Source organism: Chiloscyllium plagiosum, unplaced genomic scaffold (genome assembly GCF_037043375.1).
Source record: "Chiloscyllium plagiosum isolate Xiang-an unplaced genomic scaffold, Cpla_swu_hap1 HiC_scaffold_27, whole genome shotgun sequence".
In the NCBI taxonomy this organism is placed as follows: domain Eukaryota; kingdom Metazoa; phylum Chordata; class Chondrichthyes; order Orectolobiformes; family Hemiscylliidae; genus Chiloscyllium; species Chiloscyllium plagiosum.
The window spans coordinates 10,610,296-10,634,286 of record NW_028270165.1 but is presented as its reverse complement, the minus strand read 5'-3'; the positions used below and the strand labels follow the sequence as shown (position 1 = coordinate 10,634,286).

Here is a 23,991-nt window from a genome sequence, read left to right as displayed (position 1 = left end):
TGCTGCTGCCTCACATTGCCAGGGACCTGGGTTTGATTCCAGCCTCTGAGGACTGTCTGTGTGGACTTTGTGCATGGTTTACCTCTGGGTGCTGCGGTTTCTACCCACAGTCCAACAATCTGCAGTTTAGGGTAATAAGCCAGGGGAAGCTGCAGAGCTATATGGTAGGTGAGTTGGTCTGGTGGGAAGCTGTTTGGAAGTTTGGTGTGAATTAAATGGGCCAAATAGCCTGCAGGGATTATATGATTCTGCTGCCATGACCACATGTATATTGAGAAGTGACTGCTGTGGTCCTGGGAAAGGTGGGATTTGTGGTGTCGCTGCCCGCTGTCCATTCTCTCCCTGTCCCCCCAACCCCTGTCCATTTTCTCTCTCTCGACCCCCAGCCATTCTCTTTCCCTTTTCCCCCCCGCACCTGTTATTTCTTGTGCCTCAAGACTTCTTTGATTGCTGTATCAAGACTTTCTCAGAAAAGAGAGAGAATGGATGTTGATGAGTCTATATGAGAGATGGGGGTGTATGAGAAATGGCTGATCTTTAAAATGAAGAATAGCTAAAATTATATATTCAGAAACATCATTAAAGCATCTTCAATTTTATTAAAAAGCTGCAGACACCTTTCTGAACCTGCATTGAAATATGCGCAGTTAGGCCACAGTTGAATACAGGCTGTAATGGGTGAATGGCATATTCCTAGTCTTGTGATATAGGTTCCAACTATGTAGAACAAGAGTCACAGAGTCAGCAAAGGACTGCTTATGCTCTTCGGTGTCAGCAAAAATCTGCGCATTCTCCTAGATTTCCGCACAAACGGTTTGCGACCTTCTTTTGATGGTCCAATAGAGAGCCCTGGAGAATCGGAAAGAGACTGGACCTCCTGCCATTCAGAGCTCCCCATTCTCTGAATGCGGAAGTTGGACAATGAGCTTTGGAAGCTGCTAATCTCTCCCTGAATGATGGTTGAGCATCACCCCAGACTGCAACTTCATTCCTCTGTCCAACATCTGTGAGGTACAGCACTCTTTTCCGTTTCTGGTTTTGCATTCTGGGCTTCAATTGTTGACTTACAGCAAGTGAAAGGAAAGGGAGTGAATCCAGGGAGGGGACGGACTACGGAAACGTTGGTCCAGATCTGTTCTCAGTTGGCAAACACATGGCAATTGCATTACCACAATGTGGTAATATAGCCTTTACTGTGGAATAAAAAGCAGAAAGGAGTTGCATTGTTAAAAGTGACACATTGGGATGTGAAGGAAGTGAGGACTGCAGATGCTAGAGGTTAAGAGTCAAAGTGTGGCGCTGGAAAAGCACAGCAGGTCAGACAGTATCCAAGGAACAGGAGAGTCAACATTTCCAACATGAGCCCTTCATCAGGAATGATGTGTGGATGTACAAAGGGCCTTCTACAGGCCTGCCAACTTACGGAACGTTTCAGAGAACACCTCTGGGACACCCGGACCAACCAACCCAACCACCCTGTGACTCAACACTTCAACTCCCCCTCCCACTCCACCAAGGATATGCAGGTCCTTGGACTCCTCCATCGCCAAACCATTGCAACACGACAGCTGGAGGAAGAGCGCCTCATCTTCCACCTAGGAACCCTCCAACCACAAGGGATGAATTCAGATTTCTCCAGTTTCCTCATTTCCCCTCCCTCCACCTTGTCTCAGTCCCAACCCTCGAACTCCGCACCACCTTCCTAACCTGCAATCTTCTTCCTGACCTCTCCACCCCCACCCCCACTCCGGCCTATCACCCTCACCTTAACCTCCTTCCACCTATCGCATTTCCAATGCCTCTCCTCCAAGTCCCTCCTCCCTACCTTTTATCTTAGCCTGCTTGGCACACTCTCCTCATTCCTGAAGAAGGGCTCATGCCCGAAACAGCGATTCTCCTGTTCCTAGGATGCTACCTGACCTGCTGCGCTTTTCCAGCAACACATTTTCAGCTCAGCGTCCTTCTACACTAGTCAATGCCAATTGTCAGACAGGTGAAACAAGCAATCAGCAAGGCAAGTGATATATTAGCAAGAGGAATTGAGTTCAGAAGTGAGGATGTCTTCCTGCAGTTGTGAAGGGTCATTGAATATATTCAAGGCTGAATTCATCTGATTTTTGAACAAAGTGGATGGTGATGGGGAAATTAAAAAAAATGTTTTTAAGACCAGTACAGAATAGTTACAAAGTAATACAGCACAGAAACAGACCCTTCAGTCCAACTAGTCCATGCTGACTATATTCACAAACTAAACTAGTCCCATCTAGTTTGACCTATATCCCTCCAAACCTTTCCTATTAGTGTACTTATCCAAATGTCTTAAATGTTGACAGTTCCTGCATCCACCATTTCCTCAGGACATTGAAAGTGATTCCACACTTAAACCAAAAGAAAAAGGTGCTCTTCATGTCTCTTTTTTTAAATCTTTCTCCTCTCACCTTAAAAATGTACTCCCTAATCTTGAAACCCCCACCCGAAGGAAACAGCATCTACCACGCACATCAATATCCCTTCTTGACTTTATAAACTAAGGTCACCTCTCAACCTCTTGTGCTGCAGTGAAAAGTGTCCCAGCATATCCACCTCGATGTAGGTATATTCATATCCAGTTATGATCTGTTCAATGCTAGTGCAGGCCCGAAAGACCAAATGGCCTACTCCTGCTCCCAATTCTCACCCTCATGAGTCTAAGGACAGCAAGAGACCATAAAACATTGGAGCACAAAATTAGGCTATTCAGCCCATCAGGTATCTTCATACCATTCAATCGTGGCGGATAAGTTTCTCAATCCCATTCTCCCGCTTTCTCCCCGTAACTCTCGATCCCCTTGATACTCAAGAGCCTATCTATCTCAGTCTTAAATATCCTCAGCGACCTGGCCTGCACAGCCTTCTGTGGCAATGAATTCAATAGATTCGCCACTCTCTGGTTGAAAGGTTCCTCCTTATCTCGGTTCTAAAAGGTCTTCCCTTTACTCAAAGGCTGTGGCCTCGGTTTCTAGTCTCTTCTGTCAGTGGAAACATCTTCCCAACATCCACTCTGCCCAGGCCGTTCAGTGTTCGGTATGTTTCAATTAGATCTCCCCTGTGTGGGGGCCTGTGTTATGGACTAAACCAGACCATGCAAAACATTCTTAAGCAGGCAGCCCCACACTATAACTTTGCAATTTGTTTCAGTAAGTGTACAGTAAAAATTACCTGGAGTAAGTTAGCTTGGTTGATTACTAGATTTTAAAACAGACAACAATTATTCACAAAATTACACAATTAAAACACAAAGATCAGAATAAAGAACCCCTACAGAACTCAGCCTATCCAACTAGACTTAATTATGCTGTTCGAATATATACAACAGTCCCAATAAGCAAACTCAATTTGAAAACCAGTATAAATAGAACACATACTTACAGATTGAAGTTGAGAGGCAGAAAAGAGAGACAGAGTTTCCACACAGCTCCCTGAACTTCCAACCAGTTCGAGAGCTGACTACGTCCCTTTTTTTTATACAGGTCACTTCTAAAATGACCACGTTGGCCTGAAATCTCATCAGTTTACATATAAACAAAAGGCCTCTTAAAATCCTTTTCATCTCTGTACCAAACCAGACTGCTTGGAGATTGACCCAGTTTATTACCCCTCTGGGAAAAAAAGTCAAAGACACAGTCTCCTTGAGCCAAGGAACATCTTTTAGGAAAAAAAGGTACTAGCTTTGTGACACCTGTTAATCAGCAAGAACCAGACACTTCAGGATGAGGTACAGCAGGGATTAGGTTCAACAAAGTGAGAATGGAGGGAGTGAGAGAGGATATGGGGCCTCTGGAAGGTAGGATAAAATGGCTGAAGGAGCTGCACAAGATGGCTTCTGCATTGCTACGTGACGAGCTGCTGCTTGTGTCTATAGCTGTATAAACAACTAACTACTAAAACCACTAGAATGCAGAAGTAGACCAATGAGAAAGTACTAACCACACTCTGCAAGCTGCAAGTCCTTTGTATCTCAAGATAAAGATGACCTAACCTTTATGACTTAACTCGTTTACCAATTATCATAAGAGTCATAGAGATGTACAGCATGGAAACAGACCCTTCAGTCCAACCCGTCCAGATATCTCAACACAATAGAGTCCCACCTACCAGCACCCAGCCCATATCCCTCCAAACCCTTCCTATTCATCCAAATGCCTTTTAAATGTTACAATTATATCAGCCTCCACCGCATTCTCTGGCAGTTCATTTCATACACGTACCACCCTCTGTGTGAAAAAGTTGCCCCTTAGGTCTCTTTTATATCTTTCCCCTCTCACCCTAAACATATGCCCTCTAGTTCTGGACTCCCCGACCCCAGGGAAAAGACTTAGTCTATTTACCCTATCCATGCCCCTCATAATTTTGTAAACCTCTGTAAGGTCACCCCTCAATCTCTGATGCTGCAGGGAAAACAGCCCCAACCTGTTCAGCCTCTCCCATAGCTCAAATCCTCCAACTTTGGCAACATGCTTGTAAATCTTTTCTGAACCCTTTCAAGTTTCACAACATCTTCCCGATAGGAAGGAGACCAGAATTGCACGCAATATACCAACAATGGCCTAACCAATGTCCTATACAGCCGCAACATGACCTTGGAGTTTGGAACCTGAAACAGCCTGGAAAGACGAATTCACGGCATGAAGTTGCTATACAGTCACTCACTTGTAGCTGAAGCTTTGGCCATGGAGAAACCTGAGGAATCCTGCCCCATGAAGAAACCATGGAAGTGTGGCAACTGCGGGAAAGGCTGTTCCTCTGCACAGAGTGCAGGAAGGCCTATACAAGTTATTCATTCTGCTGAGGCACCAGTGGGTCCATGCCAGGGAGAGGCCTTCAGCTGCCCAGAGTGCAGTAAGAGCTTTACCCATGCCTGTGCCCTGCCGACCCACAGCAATATGGTTGACTCAACACTGCCCCAGCCGGGCAAATGTGTGGGGAGAAACTGACTTGGATGCAGTGTATGGGATGAAATTGCTGGGTGAGGCAATACCTCCTCCGGGTTACGGCTGTACCAAGGATGCAATTACAAAGGGACAACTCGGTGGTGACCAATAGTAAAGAAAGTGGAGTGGGGAGTGTGTGAGCTTTGACCTTGAGCTATCTTTTATGTGTCTTTTTGTTGAGGAGATCTGAAGCTGTAACAAAGTTGGGTCGCATTGAAGGTGACCTGAACTTATCGCCGGGCTCAGACTCTCATTGAAAGCTTTGAACTCCAAGAGGTTTTGTTTTAAAGCTGATCCTTTCTTTCAGCCTCCTGCACTGAATTTCCAATGTCATGTATCAGCAGGAGCAGTGAATGAGTATCTAGTTTTGTTTGAAATTGTAAGTTTTTCAGGAGTGCAGAGTGCTTCGCTTCATCAGCATTGTAATGTTTCCTGGCAGCACCAGGAGGTGTGGGCTGTGTTCACTAGAATTGTGGTGGAGGTGCCGGTATTGGACTGCGGTGGGTAAAGTTAAAAATCACACAACACCAGGTTACAGTCCAACAGGTTTATTTGGAAGCACTAGCTTTTGGAGCGCTGCTCCTTCATCGGGGAGTTGTGGTGCATGATCATAAGACTGAGATTTTATAGAAAAAAATCAGTGTCATGCAACTGATAGGATATATTGAACAACCCTAGGTTGCTATTCAGTCTTTCCTCTTTTAGAACGGGTTGCAGGTTTCAGTTCATTAATATGTAAATCCCAGAACACAGAGTCACAGAGATGTACAGCATGAAAACAGACCCTTCGGTCCAACTTGTCCATGCCAACCAGATATCCTAACCCAATCTGGTCCCACTTGCCAGCACCTGGCCCATATCCCACCAAACCCTTCCTATTCATATACCCATCCAAATGCCTCTTAAATGCCCTACCAATGTCCTGTACAGCCACAACATGACCCCCCAACTCCTGTACTGAATACTCTGACCAATAAAAGAAAGCATACCAAACACCCTCTTCACTATCCTATCTACCTGCAACTCCACTTTCAAGGAGCTATGAACCTGCACTCCGAGGTCTCTTTGTTTAACAACACTCCCTAGGACCTTACCATTAAGTGTTTAAATCAGAGTGGCACTGGAAAAGCACAGCAGGTCAGGTAGCATCCGAGGAACAGGTAAATCAACATTTCGGGCAAAATCCCTTCATCAGGAATAGAGCTTTATTCCTGACGAAGGGCTTTTGTCTGAAACATCAATTTTCCTGCACCTCGGATGCAGCCTGACTTGCTGTGCTTTTCCAGCACCACTCTGATCGAAACTCTGGTTTCCAGCATCTGCAGTCCTCATTTTGCCTCATTGATCCTTACCATGAAGTGAAAAAATCCTGCTAAGATCTGCTTTCCCAAAATGCAGCACCTCACTTTTATCTGAATTAAACTACATCTGCCACTTCTCAGCCCATTGGCCCATGTGGTCAAGATCCTGTTGTAATCTGAGGTAACTCTTCGCTGTTCACTACCCCTCCAACTTTGGTGTCATCTGCAAACTTACTAACTGTTCCTCTTATGCTTACATCCAAAATCATTTAGGTAAATGACAAAAAGTAGAGGACCCAGCACTGATCCTTGTGACACTCCACTGGTCACAGGCCTCCAGCCTGAAAAACAATCCTCCACCACCACCCTCCGTCTTCTACCTTTGGAGCCAGTTCTGTATCCAAATGGCTAGTTCTACCTGTATTCCGTGAGATCTAACCTTGCTAATCAGTCTCCCATGGGCAACCTTGTCGAACGCCTTACTGAAGTCCATATACATCACATCTACCACTCTTCCCTCATCAATCCTCTTTGTTACTTCCTCAAAAAACTCAATCTGACTATCCCTAATCAGTCGTTGCCTTTCCAAATACATGTACATACTGTCCCTCAGGATTCCCTCCAACAACTTCGGCTCACTGGTCTCTAGTTTGCTGGCTTGTCCTTACCACCCTTCTTAAACAGTGGCAACACGTTACCCAACCTTCAGTCTTCCGGCACCTCACCTGTTGACGATCAATGATACAAATATCTCAGCAAGAGGCCCAACAATCACTTCTCTAGCTTCTCACAGAGTTCTAGGGTACACCTGATCAGGTCCTGGGAATTTATCCACTTTTAGGTGGTTTCAAGACATGCAGCATTTTCTCCTCTGTAATATGGACATTTTGCAAGATGTCACCATCTATTTCCCTACAATCTATATCTTCCATATCCTTTTCCACAGTAAATACTGATGCAAAATACTAATTTAGTATCTCCCCCATTTTCTGCGGCTCCACACAAAGACCGCCATGCTGATCTTTGAGGGGCCCTATTCTCTCCCTAGTTACCCTTTTGTCCTTATATATATATATATATATATATATATATGTAAAAACTCTTTGGATTCTCCTTAATTTTACTTGCCAAAGCTATCTCATGTCCACTTTTTGCCCTCCTGATTTCCCTCTTAAGTATACTTCTACTTCTTTTATACTCTAAGGATTCACTATACATAACATATGCTTCCTTTTTCTTAACCAAACCCTCAATTTCTTTCGTCATCCAGCATTCCTTATACCTACCAGCCTTTCCTTTTACCCTAACAGGAATATACTCTCTCTGGATTCTCATTATCTCATTTCTGAAGGCTTCCCATTTTCCAGCCGTCCCTTTACCTGCGAACATCTGTCCCCAATCAGCTTTCAAAAGTTCTTGCCGAATACCGTCACAATTGGCCTTTCTCCAATTTACAATCTGGTCAATCCTTTTCCATCATTATTTTAAATCTAATAGAATTATGGTCGCTGGCTCCAAAGTGCTCCCCCACTGACACCCCAGTCACCTGCCCTGCCTTATTTCCCAAGAGTAAGTTAAGGTTTGCACCTTCTCTAGTTGGTACATCCGCATACCGAATCAGAAAATTGTCTTGTACACACTTGACAAATTCCTCTCCATCTAAACATTTAACACTATGGCAGTCCCAGTCTATGTTTGGAAAGTTAAAATCCCCTATCATTACCACCCTATTTTTCTTACAGATAGCAGAGATCTCCTTACAAGTTTGTTTCTCAATTTCCCTCTGACTATTAGGGGGTCTATGATACAATCCCAATAAGGTTATCATCCCTTTCTTATTTCTCAGTTCCACCCAAATAACTTCCCTAGATGTATTTCCGGTAATATCCTCCCTCAGCACAGCTGTAATGCTATCCCTTATCAAAAATGCCACCCCACCCCCTCCTCTCTTGCCTCCCTTTCTATTCTTCCTGTAGCACTTGTACCCTGGAACATGAAGCTGCTGGTCCTGCCCATCCCTGAGCCACGTTTCTGTAATTGCTATGATATTCCAGTCCCATGTTCCTAACCATGCCCTGAGTTCATCTGCGTTCCCTGTCAGGCCCCTTGAATTGAAATAAATGCAGTTTAACTTATTAGTCCTACCTTGTTCCTGCCTGCCCTGACTGTTTGACTCGCTTCTCTTTTCAGTCACGTTCTCGAGATGACTTAAGGTTTTATTTTAAAAAAAAGGGTGGCATCTCAGCTCAAACAATGCATGAAAAGTGTGATGTTCGAGTCTGTCAGTATCCCAATCTTGAATCAGACTGGTTCTTTTTCCAAAATAGGAATTTATAAAATGTTACATGGATTGACTGCCTGCAAATTGTGTGCTGTTTGAGCCAAATTGAATGAATCTGCAAATATAACTCTGCCAATACAAAGTAATCTCATAGAGTTAAGTGTGTGTGTCCATGCATGCATGAGAGAGTCTGATTGTGTGCATGTGGGTTTGTGTGGAGAGTGCATGTAAGCATGTGCGCATGCTTGGTAAAGTGTGTGTGGTGGAGTGTTGGGGTGTGTGTGTGTGTGTGTGTGTGTGTGCTATGAATAAAAGCGAGGGATTGTGTTTTGCTAAAACAAGGGCAGGCAGGACTTGTACAGTTAATGGTAGGGTTTTGGGTCATGTTGTAAAACAGAGAGACATGGGAGAGTAGGAGTTCAGGTACACAATTCTTTGAAAGTTGCATCACTGGTAGGTAGAGTGGTTAAGAAGGCATTTAGCACAAATGCCTTCATTGTTCATGCTGTTGAGTTTCTGAGTTGAGACATCATGTTGAGGTTATACAGAATGTTGGTGAGGCCATTTTAGAGTACTGAGTACAGTTCTGGTGACCCTGTAATAGGAAGAACTCTATTAGAGGGGGTTTGGTAAAGATTTACCAGAACGTCACCAGGACTGGAGGGTTTGAGTTATAAGGAGAGGGTGGAGCACAGGAGGTTGAGGGGTGACCTCATTGAGATTTATAAAATCTGAGGAGTGGAGGTAAGGATTATAGCAAAGGACTGTTCCTTAGCATCGGGGTGCTCAAAACGGTGGGGTGGGGGCGCATATTGTTCTAATGAGAGAGGGAGAGAGATTTAAAAGGAACCTGAAGGGCAACGTTTTGACTGAGTGTTGTTTGCATGTGGAATGAACTTGCTGAGGATGTGGTAGATGCAGGTACAGCTACAACATTTAAACAACATTTAGATGGGTACATGAAGAGAAAGGTTGAGAGGGATATGGGCAAATGCAGGCAAATGGGACTAGTTTAATTTGGGAATCCTGGTCGGTATGAAGGGGTTGGACCGTGCTGTATACCTCTATGAACCAGAAGTGATCTTATTCAAACCAGTAGAATTCTGAAAGGGGCTTGACAGGATAGATGCAGATAAAATTCTCCTTTGTTGGGGGCGTCATAGAATCCTGACAACGTGGAAGCAGGTCATTCGGCCCATCTATTCCATTCTGGCCCTCTATATTGCATCCCACCCATACCTACCCCCTTACTCCGTATTTCCCATGGCTAATCCATCCTAACTTGCACATCCCTGGCAATAGGACTCAGCTGGAGAGGTTCTCACACAATGTCGAAGGCATTGAAACCCATCATTCAGGGAACCCCTAGCTTTTGTCACGACACTACAGATTTCTTACAGAAACTCAGCACCCATGGACCAGTACTCTCATAATGTCGGCATCACGGCAACAGCCTCATTACTCAATGCCAATCTCTGACCACCGTCCTACAACTCATCCACTTTATCCTCGATCACAACATCTTCACCTTTGACAACCAGTTCTTCAGACACATGGAACAGCCATGGGAACAAATTTGCACCCCAATATGCCAACATTTTTACGCACAGGTTCGAACAAGACGACTTCTCTACGCAGGACCTCCAACCAAAACTATACACCAGGTACATTGACGACACTTTCTTCTTCTGGACGCATGGAGAGGAGTCACGGAAAAAGCTATACAGTGATATCAACATGTTCCATCCCACCATCAAACTCATTTTGGACTATTCTCTACTATCTGTCTCATTCTTGGACACCTGCATCTCCATCAAGGATGGGCAGCAACTCAGCACCACACACAACCTCAAACCCACACATAACCTCACGATGCTTCCACCCAAAACAGCCATCCCCTTATGGACAAGCCCTACGCATACACAGGATCTGTTCAGATGAGGAGGAACGTGACGGGCACTTAGAAGTATTCAGGGATGCTCAACTCATTGACCGCCGGTTCCAACATGCCATGGTGAACCATGGGAAATGCAGGGTTATAGTTTCATAGTAATAGAAGCAAGAGTAGGCCATTTGGCTCGCCCAGTCCGCTCCGCCATTTAAGATCATGGCTGATTTATCCATCGTCTCAGCTCCTCCTCCCTGCATTGTACCAACTACCCTTAAGTCCCTGACCATGCAAAACCCATCCAACCGTGTCTTCAATATACTTAATGAAGCTGCCTCTACTGCTTCCACAGGCAAAGAATTCCATAGATTCATGACTCTCTGGGAATAGTGGTTCCTCTTAATGTCTGTCCTAAATCTACTCCCCCTAATCTTGAGACCTGGTCTCATCCACCAGCAGAAATGTGTGGATAGGGTAGGGCTGCATTCCACAGTGCAATGAATTCCCATCTCCCACCAAAATCCCGGATGTACTCAGTTGCAGTCTCACAATTGAAAGATTTTACTGTAACTTCTTCTGCTCCCACTAAGGGCAAAAAAGTCCATTCTTCATAACCACATTTCTGCTTTCACCGAAGACGATTAGAATCATATAGCATGGAAACAGACCCTTCCGTCCAACCCGTCCGTACCGACCAGATATCCTAATTAATCTCGTCTCATTTGCTAGCATTTAGGCCACATCCCTCTAAACCCTTCCTATTCATGTACTCAGCCAGATGCCTTTTAAAATGTTGTAATTGTACCAGCCTCCTCCACTTCCTCTGTTAGTTTGTTCCATACATACACCACCCTCTGCATGAAAAAAATGCCTCTCAGGTCCCTTTCCTCACCCACCTTAAACCTATGCCACTCTTGTTCTGGACTCCCCTACCCTGGGAACAAACCCTATTCACCCTATCCATGCCCCTTAGAAACTTCTAAGGTCACCTCAGCCTTGAATACTCCAGGGAAAACATTGCTGGCCTACTCAGCCTCTCCCTGTAGCTCAAACTCACCAACTCTGGCAACAGCCTTGTAACTCTTTTCAAAACCCTTTCAAAGTTTCACAACATCTTTCCTATAGTAGAGAGACCAGAACTGTATGCAGTATTCCAGATCTCCTGTACTGCCTCAACATAACCTCCCAACTCCTATACTCAATCCACTGACCAATAAAGGGTTTGACAAAACTCATCAGCCATGATAAAATGATGGAGCAGAGCTGATGGGCAGAATAGCATTATTTCTGCTCCTATGTCTTGTGGTCTGTTGATGTCCTGGACACAGTGTCAGAATTGGGAGCAGGAGTAGGCCATTTGGTCTTTCGAGCTTGGACCAGCATTGAACAGATCATAACTGGATATGAATCTACTTCCATTTCGGTGGATAGGCTGAGACGTTTTCACTGGAAGTAAGTGAGGGCTGCAGATGCTGGAGATCAGAGTCCAGAGTGCGGTGCTAGAAAGTTACAGGTCAGGCAGCATCTGAAAAGCAGGAAAATCGACGGTTCAGGCATATGTCCTTCATCAGAGCTTATGCCCAAAACGTAGATTTTCCTGCTGCTCGGATGTTGCCTGACCAGCTGTATTTTTCCAGCACCACACTCGTTTTCACTGGACCACAGGAGATTGAGAAGTGACCTTATAGAGGTTTACAAAATCATGAAGGGGATAGATGAGATGAAAGGCAGGGGCCCTTTCCCTGGGTGGGGGTTTCAAGATTAGAGAGCAATTTTGAAGGAGAGAGGACAAAGGTTTAAAAAGTCATGAGGGGCATGATTTTTTTTTTTTAAACAGAGTGGTTTGTGTGGAATGAATGTCCAGAGGAAGTGGTGGATGCAGGTACAGTTACAATGTTTAAAAGGCATTTGGATAAGTACATGAATAGGAAAGGTTCTGAGTGATATGGGCCAATCTAGGTGAGACTAGTTTAGTTTCAGTACATAGTCAGCATGGAGTAGTTGGACTGAAGGGTCTGTTTCTGTGTTGTATGACTAACTGTTCTGTACTGATCTTAAAACCATTTTCTGCTTTCCCCCCATAAACATCCACTTCTTTGTTGTTCAAAGATCAAGTGAACCTAGCCTTGAATATATTCAATGAGCCCCTCACTGCAGGAAGACATCTCCAATTCTGAACTCAGTTCCTCTTGCTAATGTACCACTTGCTTTGCTCATTGCTTGTTGCACCTGTCTGACAACTGGCGTTCGCTTGACACTGAACCCCCTTTGTACATCCATACATCATTCCTGATGAAGGGCTCATGCCCAAAACGTGGATTGTCCTACTCCTCGGATTCTGCCTAACCTGCTGTGCTTTTCCAGCACCACACTTTTCAACTCTGATCTCCAGTATCTGCAGACCTCATCTTCTCCACATCCCAATATATCACCATTTAAACAATGCACCTCCTTTCTGTTTTTTTTTCACAGCAAAGGCAATAACTTCAAATTGCGGTACTGTATTTGCCATGTGTTTGCCAAATATGGTCTTCTCGACATCGGGGAGACCAAACGTAAACTTGGGGAATGGTCCACAGCTGAAGCCGCAGAGTCCAAATGGACCTCCCAGTCACCACCCATTTTAATTGCCTTTCCCACTCCCTTTCTGACATAATCACTTTAGGCCTCCTGCATTTCCACAACGAACCAAACTGTAAATTAAAGGAACACCTCATCTTCCGCCTGGGCAGCCAACAGCCCGGAGGCCTCAACACCGCGTTTTCCAATTTCAAATAACCTCCCTTTCCATCACCGACTCCCTTCCCAGTCCTTCCCATTCCACTCTTCCTTACCACCAACCAGATTCCTTCCACCCACTTATCAACCAGGTTGTACCCTCTACCTCTCTCCAGCTATCTCCACTTCACCACCCTGTCCCCAGCACACCCTTGTTCTGCACCTTCCCCTACACCCATCCCCAGTCTGGAACAAGGGTTACACCCGAAACGTCAACTTCTCCACCTCCTGATGCTACCTGGCTTGCTGCATTCTTCCAGCCTCCTGCCGGTCTATTTTGCCAATTGAGACACAGACCTGGACCAACATTTCCCGAGTCTGCCCCCTCCCTGGATTTGTTCCCTCTCCTTTCAGTTGCTGCATCTCAACAATTAAACCCCAGAATGAAAAATAAATAGAAAAAGGGGTGAGACAAGAGTGTTGTACTCACAGATGTTAGACAGAGGAAGGAAGGTGCAGTCTGGGCTGAAGCTCAATCTTCATTCTGAGAGAGTGGAGCAGCAGCAGCTTCAGAAGGTCATGGTCCAGCTTCTGCTTTCAGACAGTAGGGGAGCTCTGATTGGCAAGAGGACAAGTCACCTTCAGGTTCTCCAGTGTTCCTTATCGGTCCATCAAAAGAAGATCTTGCGCCTTTTCTGCCGACAGCAAGGAACATGCCAAATATTTTGGTGACACCACTGAACACGCGCCCTGCAATATGCTCTGTGGCGATACTAGTGTTACTGACAGATATTAAGTGTCCAAATACCAAGAGGAGAAAAAAGGGTAGAGCCACAATTTTTCTTTCCCACATGGCTTGACATTTTATTGTTTTGGCATTTTGTCTGGCTGCTCAATCTCTTTGTGTTTTCCCCAGTGTAGCGGTAAAGTTCAGAACTAGAGGGCATAGGTTTAGGTTGAGAGCGGAAAGATATAAAAGGTACCTAAGGGGCATCGTTTCCATGCAGAGTGTGGTGCGTGTATGGAAGGAGCTGCTGGAGGAAGTTGTGGAGGCTGGTTCAATTACAACATTTAAAAAGGTATCTGGATGGGTATATGAATAGGAAGAGTTTAGAGGAATAAGAGCCAAGTGCTGGCAAATGGGACTAGATTAATTTAGGATATCTCGGAGAAAGTGAGGACTGCAGATGCTGGAGATCAGAGTTGAGAGTGTTGGAAAAGCACAGCAGGTCAGGCAGCATCAGAGGAGCAGGAGAATTGACATTTTGGGCATAAGCCCTTGAACAGGAATCTTTTCTGAGGATGTAGAATCTGGGTTGCAGTTCTGGGAAAAGTGAGGCTCTGAGCTTGGGCAGGACTGACTGCAGGTAAAGTAGATGGCTGATAGTGTGCAGTGGAGGATCCAAAAAGAGAATCGTTGGTGAAGGTTTTGGATTTGTAGTGTGTACTGGGGTATCCTGTTCAGGTCCAAACTGGGTTAGTCTGAATGTGGTCTGGAGTCCATGTGGGATCAGATGGTTCCATAGCTAAGCAATGAGAAAGGAGATATGGCTGTGGTAGTCAAATTGTTTGAGGACATGGCTGAAGAAATTCTGGGCAGAGGAGAGGACTTGGGGGGGGGGGGTTACAGTGAGAGAGGGACTCTCAGATCTTTATAGACAGAGGAGGAGAACTTCTTCCAGGTAGGCATCCATGGAAGAGACTTCGCAGTAATGTTGAAATCAACTAGGAGAAAGTGAGGACTGCAGATGCTGGAGATCAGAGGAGAGAGAGTGTAGTGCTGTAAAAGCACAGCAGGTCAGGCAGCACCTGAGGAGCAGGAGAATTGACGTTTCGGGCATAAGCACTTCATTATGATGAAGGGCTTATGCCCGAAACATCGATTCTCCTGCTCCTTGGATGCTGCCTGAGCTGCTGTGTTTATCCAGCACTATACTGTCAACACTAATTTTGGATATCTGGTCAGCATGGACAGGTTGGACCAAAGGGTCTGTACAACTCTATGAGAAGCATACCTTGACAAATTACAAACTAGTGTATGTCCTTGTTAACAAGGCTTAGTACTAACCATTCTCAACAGGATCCTACCCCTTCAATGACTGAGGAACATATACATGCTGGGGAATTGCACAGGTAATAGCAAGGAGTAAACAGCGCAGGGATTTTGAAAAAGAGAGGATAAACAGCACAAGGATTAAAAGAGTGAGGGTAAAAATCACAAGCCCCAGTAAAAGCAGATGGAACGAGAGTGTAGGGACGGGACGGGACGGGACGCACATTCCTTCCCCTCCGTCCCCCCCACAACCTGCCTCACCTTTCACCTCCCGGGCCCAGTACCTTCCAGGTGGCCCCATAGTTGACACAGGGGCCGCCCCACGACCAGTAGAACTCCACCACCCAGGCGGCCGACGAGTTCCCAAGCAGGCCCTTAACCCCATCCGCCTCCAGAATGCTCACCGGCTCCTGCCTGCTGTACAGCCGGCCGGTGTGGCCGTGACACAGCAGCTGCGCCAGGAAGGCGGCGGTGCCCAGTGACGGATGTCTGCCCCGGGCCGCACGGCGCCATTTTCCTAACGGCCGCCCTCCCGCCGCTTCCCCGCTCGAGCGACTTCTCCTCCCAACCGCCTTCGCCCCCGCGTGACGTCTGCACGGGGGGGATGGGCGGGGCCGGGGGAGCCTCACCGTCACCAAGCAACAGCCACCTCGCGCTACAACTGCTCATTCACAAAAACAAACTCTCCTGTCTCGCTCTGCAGCTGCAGGGGGGACACTGCCACGTTTCCAGGAGCCCTGTCTACATTGGGAAAGCTCACGGCTCAATTTAAACAGATATTCCGACATCTAACGGAACGGCGTCATATCTAAAGGGGGCAATCTGCATTTTAAAGGGACGTGAACATTTTCAAGGGCTATTTCTGCAAATAAAGAGATTTAATGGACAAGAGCTCGTGGGTCCACAGTTAAAATGCTTTAAACAACCGTTTTTTATTTCACTGCCTTCCCAGGATACAGAATTTCTCTCATCTGAAATTGTTTGCCCAGAAAAAAAAAATCCAGCAGGAATATGATTGTGGAGCTATCACTAAAAATGTCTAATTTGGGTCACCCAACGTTATTAATGGAAGAACATTATCTCTTCAAGGTTCGATTTGCCCATCAAAATTCCTTGAATTTAAGGTGTTCCATTGTTGTTTCAATTATGATCCATTAAAAAGCAATATCCAGTCTCATCTGAGTGCAGAACCAACTCAACTGGCTGAACAACCGAAACAACTATTCTGTATGAACTTTAGATGTGACATCCTCTCCCTCTCTCTCTCTGTTGACCCAATGGGATTAACCAGGGCTGGAAGTACCACTCTCAGAATACGATTGTTGATCTACAGTTTGCTTCTGCTGCTGAACATAAGGATTTAAAAGCTGCTAGCCTGATCCCGCACAATGCACAAAAACAGACTGTTCACCCATGTCTGCGCAGAGGATAATTTTCACTTGGAATGGATCACAAAATAACAACTGTTACCACGCAAACTGCAGGCAGTCAATCCATGTAATATTTTATAAATTCCTACTTTGGAAATAGGACCAGTCTGATTCAAGATTGGGATACTGATAGACTCGAACCTCACACCTTTAAAGCATTGTCTGAACTGAGATGTCACCTATTTTTTATAAAACCTTAAGTCATCTCGAGAATGTGATTTAAAAGATTTATATTAATGAACCAAAACCTGCAACCCATTCTAAAAGATGAAAGAGGTAACAGCAATCTAGGCTTGTTCAATATATCCTATCAGTTGCATGACACTGTGATCTTTTGCTATAAAATCTCTGTCTTATTACCCTGCTCCACAGCTACCCGATGAAGGAGCAGCACTCCAAAAGCGAGTGCTTCCAAATAAACCTGTTGGACTATAACCTGGTGTTGTGAGATATTTAACTCTATCCACCCCACTCCAATACCAGCCCCTCCATATCGTATCTCGTGAACACAGCCCACACCTCCCGATGCTGCTATTATACTTTACAATGCCAATGAAATGACTTACTCTGCACGTCTGAAAAATTCCCAATTTCTCAAGATACTAGCTTCTCATTCACTGCTCCATTTGATATGCGACATTGGAAACTTCGTGCAGCAGGCTGAAAGAAATGAGCAGCTTTAAAAATTAAAACTCTTGGAGCTCAAAGCTTTCAATGAGAATCTGAGCCCGGCAGTAAGTTCGGGTAACCTTTATTGTGACCCAGCTTTGTTACAGCTTCAGAAGCCCCCCGGCAAAAAAGCGTAGAAAAATGAACTGCTTTTTAAACAGTTCAAAGCACACACACTCTCCACCCATCCCACCTCACCTTCTTTACTGTTTGTCACCACCAAGCTGTCCCTTTGTAACTGGATCCTTGGTACAGCGTAACTCGAAGGAAGTATTGCCTCACTCAGCAAAAAAAAAATTGTCAATTCAGGGTGCAATGCAGCTTCTTGATGAACAACCAGATACGAAATGGTTAACGTCCCCAGGAAGGTGGGAGCAAAATGGAACATCAAGACATTAACACCAACACATTTCAGTCAAACATCTCTGCTCCCAGTAAGGGCAAAACATCCTGAAACTCCAGTCTTCACCATCAGATTTCTGCTTTCACAGAAGACGATTAAAGTCATACAGCACGGAAACAGACCCTTCGGTCCAACTTGTCTGTGCCAAACAGGTATCCTAAATTAATCTAGTCCAATTTGCCTGCATGTGGTCCATATCCCTCTAAATCCTTTCTATTCATGTACGCAATCAGAAGAATTTTAAAATTCCCCTCTCACCTCAAACATATGTCCCTCTAGTTTTGGACTCCCCTACCCTGGGGTAAAGACCTTGGGTATTCACCCTAGCCATGCCGCGTATGAATGTCAACATGGTCACCCCTCAGCCTCCGATGCTCCAGGGAAAATATCCCCAGTGTATTCAGGCTCTCCCTGTAGTTTAAACCCTCCAACTCTGGCAACAGCCTTGTCAATATTTTCTCACCCCTTTCAAAGTTACACAATATCTTTCCAATAACAGGGAGACCAGAAACAAATGCAGTCTTCCAAACATGGCCTGTACAGCTGCAACGTGACCTCCCAACTCCTATACTCAATGCTCTGACCAATAAAGGAAAGCATACCAAATGCTTTCTTCACTATCCTGTCTACAGCAACTCCACCTTCAACAAACTATGAACCTGCACTCCAAGGTCTCTTTGTTCTACAACACCCCTCTGAAGTGTGTCAGTCCTGCCTGCATTGCTTGACCAAAATGCAAACCACGCATTTTCATCTGCCACTCCTTGGCTCTTCAGCCCATCCAATCAATTCTAATTTATAGTGAACTCTTTTTTCCTCTCTCATTCCCTAGAATTTGAAAATCTCCATCCCACATAATCTCCCTCCATTCTCAGTTTGCTCAACCTAATCCCTGCTGTACCACAACCTGCAGGGTCTGGTTCATGCTGGTTAACAGGCCCACACTTGGGGGGAGGGGGGTTCTAATTGAAACATAAACAATACTGAATCCTGAACGGCCTGAATAGAGTGGACATTGGGAAGATGTTTCCATTGGTTGGAGAGACTAGAACCAGTGGGCACAGCCTTCGAGTGGTATGGTGGTGAGTGGTGAATCTATGGAATTCACTACCACAGAAGGCTGTGGAGGCCTGTCATTGTGGATATTTAGGACTGAGATGGAGACTTTGAATATCCAGGGGATAGAGGGTTACGGGGACAAAGTGAGAGAATGGGGTTGAGAAACCCATCAGCCATTATTAAATGGCGGAGCAGACCCGATGGGCTGAATGGCCTAATTTCTGCTCCTATGTCCTATGGTCTCTTGCTGTCCTGGACACAGTGTGAGAACTGGAATCAGGAGTAAGCTATTTGGTCTTTCAAGCCTGCACCAGCATTCAACAGATCATAACTGGATATGAATCTGCCAACATCTACGAGGATAGGCTGGGACATTTTCACTGGAGCATAGGAGGCTAAGAGGTGACCTTACCGAAGTTTATAAAATCATGAGGGACATAGATGAGGTGACCGCTGTGTATCCTTTCCCTCGGGTGGGGGTTTCAAGATTAGGCAGCAAATTTGAAGGGGTGAGGAGAAAGACTTTAAAAAGGCATGATGGGTAACTTTTTTGGCATACAGTGGTTTGTGTGTGTAATGAATGTCCAGAAGAAGTGGTGGGTGCAGGTACAGTAACAACATTGAAAAGACATTTGAATAAATACATGAATAGGAAAGGTTGGGAGGGGCATGGGCCAAACGCAGGCAGGTGGGACTAGTTTCGTTTGTGAATATAGTCAGCACGGACTAGTTGGACTGAAGGGTCTGTTTCTGTGATGTATGACTCTAAATGTAACTCTGTAAAATCATTTTCTTGCGTTCACTTATTTGATGTTCAAAAATCAGATGAATGCAGCCTTGGATATATTCAACGACCACCTAACTGGAGGAAAGCATCTGCACTTTACAACAGAATTCCTCTTGGCAAAATACCATTTGCCATGCTGATTGCTTGCTGCGCCTGTTTGACAACTGGCATTGACTGGTGTCGAAGGACGCTGAGGCCCCTTTGTACATCCATACAGCATTCATGATGAAGGGGTCGGGTCCGAAACATCGACTCCCCTGCTCCTTGGATGCTGCCTGACCTACTGTGTTTTCCCAGTGCCACATTTTGACTCGAATCTCCGGCATCTGCAGTTCTCCTTTTCTCCACAACCCAATACATTAACGTTTAAACAATACACCTCCTTTCTGCTTTTTTTCACAACAAAGGCTATAACTTCACATTACGGTATCCATTTGCAAATTGTGGTATTCTCTACATCGGGGAGACCGAGCGTAAACTTGGGAATGGTTCGCCGAGCATTGCAGCCGGGTCCGCAGAGGCTGACCAGACCTCCCCCTCACCACCCATTTTAATTCCCCTTCCCACTCCATTTCTGACATGAACATCTTTGGCCTCCTCCATTGCCACAACAAACTAAACCACAACTTGGAGGAACAACACCCCATCTTCCACCTGGGCAGCCTACAGCCCAGAGGACTCAACACAGAGTTCCCCAATTTCAAATAACTTCACTTCCCATCCCCCGATTACTTTCTCAGCCTCGACCCCTCCTTTGCACTCCTCTCTGCCACCAACCAGATTCCTTCCTCCCATTGACCAATCAGGTCGCACCCTCCACCTGTCTTCACCTATCCCCACTTCACCATCGTGTCCCAAGCACCCCTTTTCTCTGTATCACTCCCTGTACCCAATTCCAGTCCTGAACAAAGGTTACACCAAGATATCGACTCCTCCACCTCCTGATGTTGCCTGGCTTGCTGTGGTCTTGCAGCCTGCTGCCTGTCTATTTTGCCCATTACGACACAGACCTGGACCAACGTTTCCAGAGTCTGTCCCCTCCCGGATTCACTCCCTTTCCTTTCAGTTGTTGCAAGTCAACAATTGAACCCCAGAACGAAAAAGAAATGGAAAAGCGGGTGCAAAAAGAGAGTACCGCACTCACAGATATTGGACAGAGGAAAGAATTTGCAGTCTGGTTAAAGCTCAATCTTCATGCAGAGAGAGAGAGGAAGAACAGCAGCTTCAGCACCTCATGGTCCAATTTCCGCATTCAGTCAATGGGATGGCTCTGATTGGCAGGAAGACCAGTCTCTTTCTGGTCCTCCTGGGCGTCCTATTGGTCCATCAAGAGAAGGTCGCGCGCCGTTTTTTCCAGACAGCGATGACAATGCCCAGTGTTTTGCTGACACTGGCAGGCATGCGTAATACGTTTTTTGGAGATGGTGTTATTTATACATTTAAATGTCCAAGTGCCAAAAGGGAAAAAAAGGGTACAGCCACAATTGTTTTATTGCTTTTGCATTTTGTCTCGCTGCTCAACTTTTGTACATCTTTTCCCCTTGTTGAGAGAGAGAGAGAGAGAGAGAGAGAAAGACAGACAGACAGACAGAGTGTCCCCCAGTGAGCTGACTGTGGGAAGGAGCTTTAACCAGTTACACAGACTGAAGAACTATTACACTATTCGCAGGAGGGAGTGACTGTACACGTTTCCTGAGTGTGATCACAGTTTCACTTGTTCATCAGAAACAGAGAGCCAAAAGGACACCAGAACTGCGGAGAAGTCGTGGGAATGTGGGGACTGGGGGAAGGGATACCATTCCCTGTCAGCACTGGAGATTCATCAGCTCAGTCGCATTGGGAAGAGGCAGTTCTTCAAAACATTACTACAACATTATTTCCCATTGACAAAAATACATTCACGCTGCCTGATTACCTTGAACTTATACAAGTGCCTTGTCATAACATCTTTAATTATACCTTTCGACATTTTCCCTATGACATATGTTAAGGTAAATGGTCTGCAGTTTCCCATTCTCTGTCTCCCTCCTCGAAGAAAAAAGAGTTTACCAATTTAAAGAAACCTTCCCTGAAACTAATGGCGTTTGGAAAATTAAAACCAATGTTTTAACTATTTCACTGGTTAGTGTTTCTTTAAGAGTCTTGGATGAAATCCTTCAGGTACCCGGAACTTGTCAACTCGTAGTTCCAACAGTTTAGTCAGTTTCCCTGGTAATTGTAATTTTCTTCAGTTCCTCCCTCCTTTTCAATTCCTGATTTACAGCTAGTTCCAGGGTGTTACTTGTATCCTCTCTAGTGAAGACAGATTCAAGCTCTTTTCAATTCATCTACCATCTCTTTATACTCCGTTATTGAATCTCCAGACTCATTTTCTATAGAACCAACACTTATTTTGTTAACTTTTTTTAAAGAAAGCTGAAGAAACTTTCCAACCTGTTTTTATATTTTTGGCTAACTTTCGAACCCTAATTGCTGTGCTACTGCCTGCATTATTTCAGCTGTTTTGCCCGAGCTGTCAACTCGAGCATCAACCTGGCTGCTTCTTCTATTGAACTGACCTTGATTAAGTGTTGCAAAACACACAAGGACAAGTCTTTCCTCTCCAGAACGTCTTGGTACTTAACATGATAAAATTCACTTTGAAATATTGTTCATTCAAACTTTACCAAGCACATCCTACAGATTCAAAATTCAACAATGAGATGCAGTTTTGTTACAATCATTCAGTTTGAAGAGAAAAATTATTCATTTTGAAGAGAAGTTTGAAAACCCAGTCATTAACTGGAAGAACAACTTTTTTTTTGTTTAAAAATGTGAAAACCTAATCAACAGGAGTAACTTTGCAGAATAGTATGTATGGCATTAAATTGTAAATCTAGTTTTCTTTCCTTCCCTGCCATAGTTCCCACAAATCTTTATATGAATCTTGATAGTTCATTCACTTACTGGGAATAGTCCAAGACATGCAATACCTTTCTAGGATTCACTTGAATTCTTCTCAGGATTCCAAGTATATCTGGTAATTTTATGAGGATGCCTCCATTAGCTTTTGGCGAAGTGAACTTTTAGATTTCGTTTGAGACTTCAAGGTTTAGATTGATCAGTTTGAATGTCGGTTGGAAATACCTCTGGTTCCTCATGGCTGCCCGTACTTTTAATCTCACAGCACCTAGTGCGTGAATGACTAAGCTGCTGCTGAACACAAACTGCTTTCTGTCAGCAATGCAAACTGCACGGTGGGTTGTTCTCACCATCTGGAAAAATGAAGGGGCAATCTCAGTCAGGATAGCACAACAACACTTCCTCAGGAGGCTTATGCAATTCAGTGTGTCAATAATGACCCTCACTAACTTTTACAGATGCACTATAGAAAGTGTTCTATCTGGATGTGTAACAACCTAGTCCGGCTACTGCTTTGTCCAGAATGATAAGATACCCAGAAGGTTTTATGCGCATCGCAGACCATCATGGAAGTCAACCTACCATCCATGGTCTCCACCTACACTTCTCTTTGCCGCAGAAATGCTGCCAACCCCCTAATGCTCTCTCACAACTTCAGAAGATACAGAATCTGGAAACACATGCACCAACAGATTCAGAAAGAGCTTCTTCCCTGCCATTGTTAGACTGATGAATGGACTCTCTTTGTACAAATGGAATGATCTGCAGAGAAAGTGGTGGAGGCTTGCACAATTACAATATTTAAAAGGCATCTGGATGGGTGAATGAATTAAGAAAGGTTCACAGGGATATGGGCCAAGTGTTGGTAAATGGGACTAGATTTATCCAGATTAACTGGTCAGCATGAACGAGTTAGACTGAGGGGTCTGTTCCCACGCTGGACATCTCTAGGACTCTGTCCAATGCTCACTTACCGTCCCCTTCAATAACAGCATAATTGGAAGTATATGACATAGCTACAACACATAATTACAACAATTAATTATAATCGAATGTGAGAAAACCACGAAGAGCACGTTGAATGTTTAACAACTCAATAACACTAGACAAATCTCTGACCCTTTTCACGTTCCAGTTCTGATAAATGCCATGAGGATCAGAAAGCCTTAAGAGAGCGCGAATCTGAAAGCTCTTCGCTTGCATTCACACTATCCGCCGCCAGTTGATACAAGTGTACAGTGCCTTCCCTCTTCTCTCTCCCTCCCAGAATGAGGAATAGAAAGGGGGAGATATTGCTTTGCTCCCAGATATTGCCCAGAGTTGGGGAGGTCTCAGTCTGAAACTGATCGCACTACTTCCGCGTTGTGACGTCCTCATACGGGGCGGGACGTACGGTGGGAGCTGGCCGATGACGATCCCGTGTTCCAAGATGGTTCTCTTCTATTGACCACGCGTTATGACATCACACAGTTAAACTGTGAGCCAATTGGAATCCCTGGATGACCGGAAGGAGACTGGTCCGCCGGCCAAT

The 23,991-nt window shown here is 45.0% G+C and overlaps 1 protein-coding gene and 1 long non-coding RNA gene across 9 annotated transcripts in view; both read right to left on the bottom strand.

Annotated features, from left to right (window-relative positions):
* LOC148143086 (uncharacterized) overlaps positions 1-23,991 on the bottom strand; it is a 260,306-nt gene that overhangs the window by 176,137 nt on the left and 60,178 nt on the right. The gene's annotated exons all lie outside the window — the stretch shown is intronic.
* On the bottom strand, positions 580-23,812 carry LOC148143089 (uncharacterized). 8 transcript variants are annotated; one of them, XR_015751105.1, is made up of 4 exons: positions 23,580-23,812; positions 22,532-22,813; positions 13,660-13,853; positions 580-1,193 (listed from the first exon to the last, which is right to left on the bottom strand). It is a non-coding gene; the product is annotated as an uncharacterized LOC148143089 (long non-coding RNA). The 8 variants fall into 8 exon arrangements; XR_015751108.1 differs by lacking the exons at positions 22,532-22,813; positions 23,580-23,812 and adding exons at positions 17,509-17,634; positions 20,704-20,718; XR_015751106.1 differs by lacking the exon at positions 22,532-22,813 and having other exon boundaries at positions 23,580-23,796.